Here is a 7,500-nt window from a genome sequence, read left to right on the forward strand (position 1 = left end):
GGCCGACGTGCTATGGTTCTCCACCTGGGTCTGGAACGCCAAATTAGTCCCTCTCCTAGCTGGAAGTCCAAAAAAAAAGGCGTGAATTTGACTAAGTGTCTAGGAGCATTTCCCTTTAAGAAGGCCGACCTGCTATGGTTCTCCACCCGGGTACGGAAAGCAAAATTAGTCCCTCTCCTCGCTGGAAGTCCAAAAAAAAAAGGCGTGAATTTGACTAAGTGCCTAGGAGCATTTCCCTTTAAGAAGGCCGACGTGCTATGGTTCTCCACCTGGGTCAGGAAAGCAAAATTGTCCCTCTCCTCGCTGGAAGTCCAAAAAAAAAGGCGTGAATTTGACTAAGTGTCTAGGAGGATGTCCCCTTAAGAAGGCCGACGTGCCTTGGTTCTCTACCTGGGTACGGAACACCAAATTAGTCCCTCTCCTAGCTGGAAGTCCAAAAAAAAGGCGTGAATTTGACTAAGTGTCTAGGAGCATTTCCCTTTAAGAAGGCCGACGTGCTATGGTTCTCCACCTGGGTACGGAACGCCAAATTAGTCCCTCTCCTAGCTGGAAGTAGTCAAAAAAAGGCGGAAATTTGACTAAGTGTCATTATTTTAGAGTACCAGGCCTCTATAGAAAAGTTTGGTTTTTTGTCTATGTGTCATCATTTTAGAGTACCAGGCCTCTATAGAAAAGTTTGGTTTTTTGTCTATGTGTCATCATTTTAGAGTACCAGGCCTCTATAGAAAAGTTTGGTAAATTTGACTAAGTGTCTAGGAGCATTTCCCTTTAAGAAGGCCGACCTGCTATGGTTCTCCACCCGGGTACGGAAAGCAAAATTAGTCCCTCTCCTCGCTGGAAGTCCAAAAAAAAAAGGCGTGAATTTGACTAAGTGCCTAGGAGCATTTCCCTTTAAGAAGGCCGACGTGCTATGGTTCTCCACCTGGGTCAGGAAAGCAAAATTGTCCCTCTCCTCGCTGGAAGTCCAAAAAAAAGGCGTGAATTTGACTAAGTGCCTAGGAGCATTTCCCTTTAAGAAGGCCGACGTGCTATGGTTCTCCACCTGGGTCAGGAAAGCAAAATTGTCCCTCTCCTCGCTGGAAGTCCAAAAAAAAGGCGTAAATTTGACTAAGTGCCTAGGAGGATGTCCCTTTAAGAAGGCCGACGTGCTATGGTTCTCCACCTGGGTCAGGAAAGCAAAATTGTCCCTCTCCTCGCTGGAAGTCCAAAAAAAAGGCGTGAATTTGACTAAGTGCCTAGGAGGATGTCCCTTTAAGAAGGCCGACCTGCTATGGTTCTCCACCTGGGTCCGGAAAGCAAAATTAGTCCCTCTCCTCGCTGGAAGTCCAAATAAAAGGCGTAAATTTGACTAAGTGCCTAGGAGGATGTCCCTTTAAGAAGGCCGACGTGCTATGGTTGTCCACCTGGGTCAGGAACGCAAAATTAGTCCCTCTCCTCGCTGGAAGTCCAAAAAAAAGGCGGAAATTTGACTAAGTGCCTAGGAGGATGTCCCTTTAAGAAGGCTGACCTGCTATGGTTCTCCACCCGGGTACGGAAAGCAAAATTAGTCCCTCTCCTCGCTGGAAGTCCAAAAAAAAGGCGTGAATTTGACTAAGTGCCTAGGAGGATGTCCCTTTAAGAAGGCCGACGTGCTATGGTTCTCCACCTGGGTACGGAACGCCAAATTAGTCCCTCTCCTAGCTGGAAGTAGTCAAAAAAAGGCGGAAATTTGACTAAGTGTCATTATTTTAGAGTACCAGGCCTCTATAGAAAAGTTTGGTTTTTTGTCTATGTGTCATCATTTTAGAGTACCAGGCCTCTATAGAAAAGTTTGGTAAATTTGACTAAGTGTCTAGGAGCATTTCCCTTTAAGAAGGCCGACGTGCTATGGTTCTCCACCTGGGTCAGGAAAGCAAAATTGTCCCTCTCCTCGCTGGAAGTCCAAAAAAAAGGCGTGAATTTGACTAAGTGCCTAGGAGCATTTCCCTTTAAGAAGGCCGACGTGCTATGGTTCTCCACCTGGGTCAGGAAAGCAAAATTGTCCCTCTCCTCGCTGGAAGTCCAAAAAAAAGGCGTGAATTTGACTAAGTGCCTAGGAGCATTTCCCTTTAAGAAGGCCGACGTGCTATGGTTCTCCACCTGGGTCAGGAAAGCAAAATTGTCCCTCTCCTCGCTGGAAGTCCAAAAAAAAGGCGTGAATTTGACTAAGTGCCTAGGAGGATGTCCCTTTAAGAAGGCCGACGTGCTATGGTTCTCCACCTGGGTCAGGAAAGCAAAATTGTCCCTCTCCTCGCTGGAAGTCCAAAAAAAAGGCGTAAATTTGACTAAGTGCCTAGGAGGATGTCCCTTAAAGAAGGCCGACGTGCTATGGTTCTCCACCTGGGTCTGGAACGCCAAATTAGTCCCTCTCCTCGCTGGAAGTCCAAAAAAAAAGGCGGAAATTTGACTAAGTGCCTAGGAGGATGTCCCTTTAAGAAGGCCGACGTGCTATGGTTCTCCACCCGGGTCCGGAACTCAAAATTAGTCCCTCTCCTAGTTGGAAGTCATCAAAAAAAGGCGGAAATTTGACTAAGTGCCATCATTTTAGAGTACCAGGACTATAGCTGGGGAATTGGAGCCCTCTGGTGGACACTCGCTGCAAATGCACCCTGAATTAAACACATTATTTCCAGTTCTTTTGGTGTTCCCGGGGAATGAGAGGCCTTTTGTGGGCCAGAAAGAGTGGGGGACCCTTGGAGCCCCTATTTTCAGACAGTTTGGCTTATTTCGGTGACGCCGGGGCGTCCATCAGGTCTTCCCGGGGAATGAGAGGCCTTTTGTGGCCATATGTCAACAAAAGAGTGGGGAAATGGAGCCCTCCGGTGGACTCCCGCTGCAAATGCACCCCCCAAATTAAATACATTAATTCCAGGCCTTTTGGGGCCCTATATTCAGACGGTGTGTAGCCCTCCAGTGGACTCCCGCCTCCAATGCACCCCCCAAATTAAAGACATCACCCCCCAAATTAAAGGCATCATTTCCAGTTCTTTTGGGGCCCTATTTTCAGACAGTTTGGCGGATTTCGGTGACGCCGGGGCGTCCATCAGGTCTTCCCGGGGAATGAGAGGCCTTTTGTGGCCATATGTCAACAAAAGAGTGGGGAAATGGAGCCCTCCGGTGGACTCCCGCTGCAAATGCACCCCCCAAATTAAATACATTAATTCCAGGCCTTTTGGGGCCCTATATTCAGACGGTGTGTAGCCCTCCAGTGGACTCCCGCCTCCAATGCACCCCCCAAATTAAAGACATCACCCCCCAAATTAAAGGCATCATTTCCAGTTCTTTTGGGGCCCTATTTTCAGACAGTTTGGCGGATTTCCTTGACGCCGGGGAGTCCTACAGGTGTTCCCGGGGAATGAGAGGCCTTTTGTGGGCCAGAAAGAGTGGGGAACCCTTGGAGCCCCTATTTTCAGACAGTTTGGCTTATTTCGGTGACGCCGGGGCGTCCATCAGGTCTTCCCGGGGAATGAGAGGCCTTTTGTGGCCATATGTCAACAAAAGAGTGGGGAAATGGAGCCCTCCGGTGGACTCCCGCTGCAAATGCACCCCCCAAATTAAATACATTAATTCCAGGCCTTTTGGGGCCCTATATTCAGACGGTGTGGAGCCCTCCAGTGGACTCCCGCCTCCAATGCACCCCCATAATTATAGACATCACCCCCCAAATTAAACACATTATTTCCAGTTCTTTTGGGCCCCTATTTTCAGACGGTTTGGCGTATTTCCTTGACGCCGGGGAGTCCTACAGGTGTTCCCGGGGAATGAGAGGCCTTTTGTGGGCCAGAAAGAGTGGGGAACCCTTGGAGCCCCTATTTTCAGACAGTTTGGCTTATTTCGGTGAGGCCGGGGCGTCCATCAGGTCTTCCCGGGGAATGAGAGACCTTTTGTGGGCCATATTTTCAGACAGATTGGCCTGTTTCAGTGACGCCGAGGCGTCCATCAGGTCTTCCCGGGGAGTGTGAGGCCTTTTGGGGCCCTATTTTCAGACAGAAAAAAAAGAAAAGTAACCCTTACACTACAAAGGACAGCGGGGAAACGCCCCCCCAGCAAAGTCACAGGGGAAGTGGGGTAGACAAGTGGAGAGTGTCTGGGGAAAAGTCCACAAAATGATCAAAAATCACACACAGGTACGAGTGCCACAAGTCCCGCCGCGTCCCACCCGAGTCCGAGGTGCCCCCCACATGCCCAAAACGCACCCAGCAAAGGCGCACTGTGAGTGGGGAAGAAAAGTTGGAAAAGTGGGCAAAAGTCCCGAATTTGATCCAATATTATACCCAGGTTCGAGTCCCACAAGTCCCGCCGCGTTCCACCAGTGTTCCGGGGTGCCTACAATGTCCACAACTCACCCAGCAAAGGCGCACTGTGATTGGGAAGAAAAGTTGGGAAAGTGGGCAAAAGTCCCGAATTTGATCCAAAATCACACCCAGGTTTGAGTCCCACAAGTCCCGCCGCGTTCCACCAGGGTTCCGGGGTGCCTGACATGTCCACGACGCACCCAGCAAAGGCGCACTGTGATTGGGAAGAAAAGTCGGAAAAGTGGGCAAAAGTCCGGAAAATGACCAAAAACCACACCCAGGTTAGAGCCCCACACGTCCTGCAGTCGCACCCGAGTCCTGGGATGCCCAACATGTCCAAAAAAATCAAAAAAAGCCCAAAAAATCAAAAAAATCCCCGGGCCGTATCTTGGACGCCGGCGTACCGCGTTCGGCCCTCGTGCCGTAGTTTGGCGACCGATTGTAAAAATTTGCCGCGACCGGCTAGTTTTTTTCCTTGGAGTAAATAGAGAGTAGATCCAGCAGAAAATATGCACTATAAACAAAGAGAGGGAGTTTGGAGGGGGGCAAAAACGCCCTCTTGGAACTTTTGCAGCAGCACACATCAAACTAGCGGGGAGAAGGCATGCATAGCAAAAGTCCACGAAATGATCAAAAATCACACCCAGGTTCGAGTCCCACAAGTCCCGCCGCGTTCCACCAGTGTGCCTGACATGTCCACAACGCACCCAGCAAAGGCGCACTGTGAGTGGGCAAGAAAAGTTGGGAAAGTGGGCAAAAGTCCCGAATTTGGTCCAAAATCACACCCAGGTTAGAGTCCCACAAGTCCCGCCGCGTTCCACCAGTGTCTCGGGGTGCCTACAATGTCCACAACTTACCCAGCAAAGGCGCACTGTGATTGGGAAGAAAAGTTGGGAAAGTGGGCAAAAGTCCCGAATTTGGTCCAAAATCACACCCAGGTTCGAGTCCCACAAGTCCCGCCGCGTTCCACCAGGGTTCCGGGGCGCCTACAATGTCCACGACGCACCCAGCAAAGGCGCACTGTGATTGGGAAGAAAAGTTGGGAAAGTGGGCAAAAGTCCCGAATTTGGTCCAAAATCACACCCAGGTTCGAGTCCCACAAGTCCCGCCGCGTTCCACCAGGGTCTCGGGGTGCCTACAATGTCCACAACGCACCCAGCAAAGGCGCACTGTGATTGGGAAGAAAAGTTGGGAAAGTGGGCAAAAGTCCCGAATTTGGTCCAAAATCACACCCAGGTTCGAGTCCCACAAGTCCCGCCGCGTTCCACCAGGGTTCCGGGGTGCCTACAATGTCCACAACTTACCCAGCAAAGGTGCACTGTGATTGGGAAGAAAAGTTGGGAAAGTGGGCAAAAGTCCCGAATTTGGTCCAAAATCACACCCAGGTTCGAGTCCCACAAGTCCCGCCGCGTTCCACCAGGGTTCCGGGGTGCCTACAATGTCCACAACTTACCCAGCAAAGGTGCACTGTGATTGGGAAGAAAAGTTGGGAAAGTGGGCAAAAGTCCCGAATTTGGTCCAAAATCACACCCAGGTTCGAGTCCCACAAGTCCCGCCGCGTTCCACCAGGGTTCCGGGGTGCCTACAATGTCCACAACTCACCCAGCAAAGGCGCACTGTGATTGGGAAGAAAAGTTGGGAAAGTGGGCAAAAGTCCCGAATTTGGTCCAAAATCACACCCAGGTTCGAGTCCCACAAGTACCGCCGCGTTCCACCAGGGTTCCGGGGTGCCTACAATGTCCACAACGCACCCAGCAAAGGCGCACTGTGATTGGGAAGAAAAGTTGGGAAAGTGGGCAAAAGTCCCGAATTTGGTCCAAAATCACACCCAGGTTCGAGTCCCACAAGTCCCGCCGCGTTCCACCAGGGTTCCGGGGTGCCTACAATGTCCACAACTTACCCAGCAAAGGTGCACTGTGATTGGGAAGAAAAGTTGGGAAAGTGGGCAAAAGTCCCGAATTTGGTCCAAAATCACACCCAGGTTCGAGTCCCACAAGTCCCGCCGCGTTCCACCAGGGTTCCGGGGTGCCTACAATGTCCACAACGCACCCAGCAAAGGCGCACTGTGATTGGGAAGAAAAGTTGGGAAAGTGGGCAAAAGTCCCGAATTTGGTCCAAAATCACACCCAGGTTCGAGTCCCACAAGTCCCGCCGCGTTCCACCAGTGTCTCGGGGTGCCTACAATGTCCACAACTTACCCAGCAAAGGCGCACTGTGATTGGGAAGAAAAGTTGGGAAAGTGGGCAAAAGTCCCGAATTTGGTCCAAAATCACACCCAGGTTCGAGTCCCACAAGTCCCGCCGCGTTCCACCAGGGTTCCGGGGTGCCTACAATGTCCACAACGCACCCAGCAAAGGCGCACTGTGATTGGGAAGAAAAGTTGGGAAAGTGGGCAAAAGTCCCGAATTTGATCCAATATTATGCCCGGGTTGGAGTACCACGAGTCCGGCCGCGTTCCACCGGTGTCCCGGGGGTGCCTGCCATGTCCACAACTTACCCAGCAAAGGCGCACTGTGATTCGGAAGAAAAGTTGGGAAAGTGGGGAAAAAAAGGACCGGGAAATATCCAAAATTATGCCCGGGTTGGAGTACCACGAGTCCGGCCGCGTTCCATCGGTGTCCCGGGGGTGCCTGGCACGTCCACAACTTACCCAGCAAAGGCGCACTGTCAGTGGGGAAGACCAAACATGTCTCGGATTTTTTCCAAGTACCTTAACGAGAGAGGCTAAAAAGCACCTGTTTTTACCTTCTCTCGTTGTTGTACTTAGAAAAAAAACGAGAAAAAAAAAAATCTGGGTTTTTTTCTAAGTACCTTAACGAGAGAGGCTAAAAAAACCATTTTTTACCTTCTCTCGTTGTTGTACTTAGAAAAAAAACGAGAAAAAAAATTTTCCCCATTCATTTCAATGGGAGTTCATTTTTTTTTTGGGATTTTTTCTAAGTACCTTAACGAGAGAGGCTTAATTTTTCACCTACTTTTTACCTTCTCTCGATTTTTCGTTTTTTACCTGGTCGACCAAAACACCTCCATCTCGTTACTATGTGCACCATGTCTGACAGGCTGAAATCACAGGGAACGCGTCCGAGTCAAAGTGAGCTATTTTCGGACACAAATATGGTGTTTTTCCCCTCTATCCTCTGGTCCTTTTTTCAAACTGATCTTCCAGCATCTGAGCGACAGGGGCTCA

This window comes from Nerophis lumbriciformis, linkage group LG33 (assembly GCF_033978685.3).
Source record: "Nerophis lumbriciformis linkage group LG33, RoL_Nlum_v2.1, whole genome shotgun sequence".
NCBI lineage: Eukaryota > Metazoa > Chordata > Actinopteri > Syngnathiformes > Syngnathidae > Nerophis > Nerophis lumbriciformis.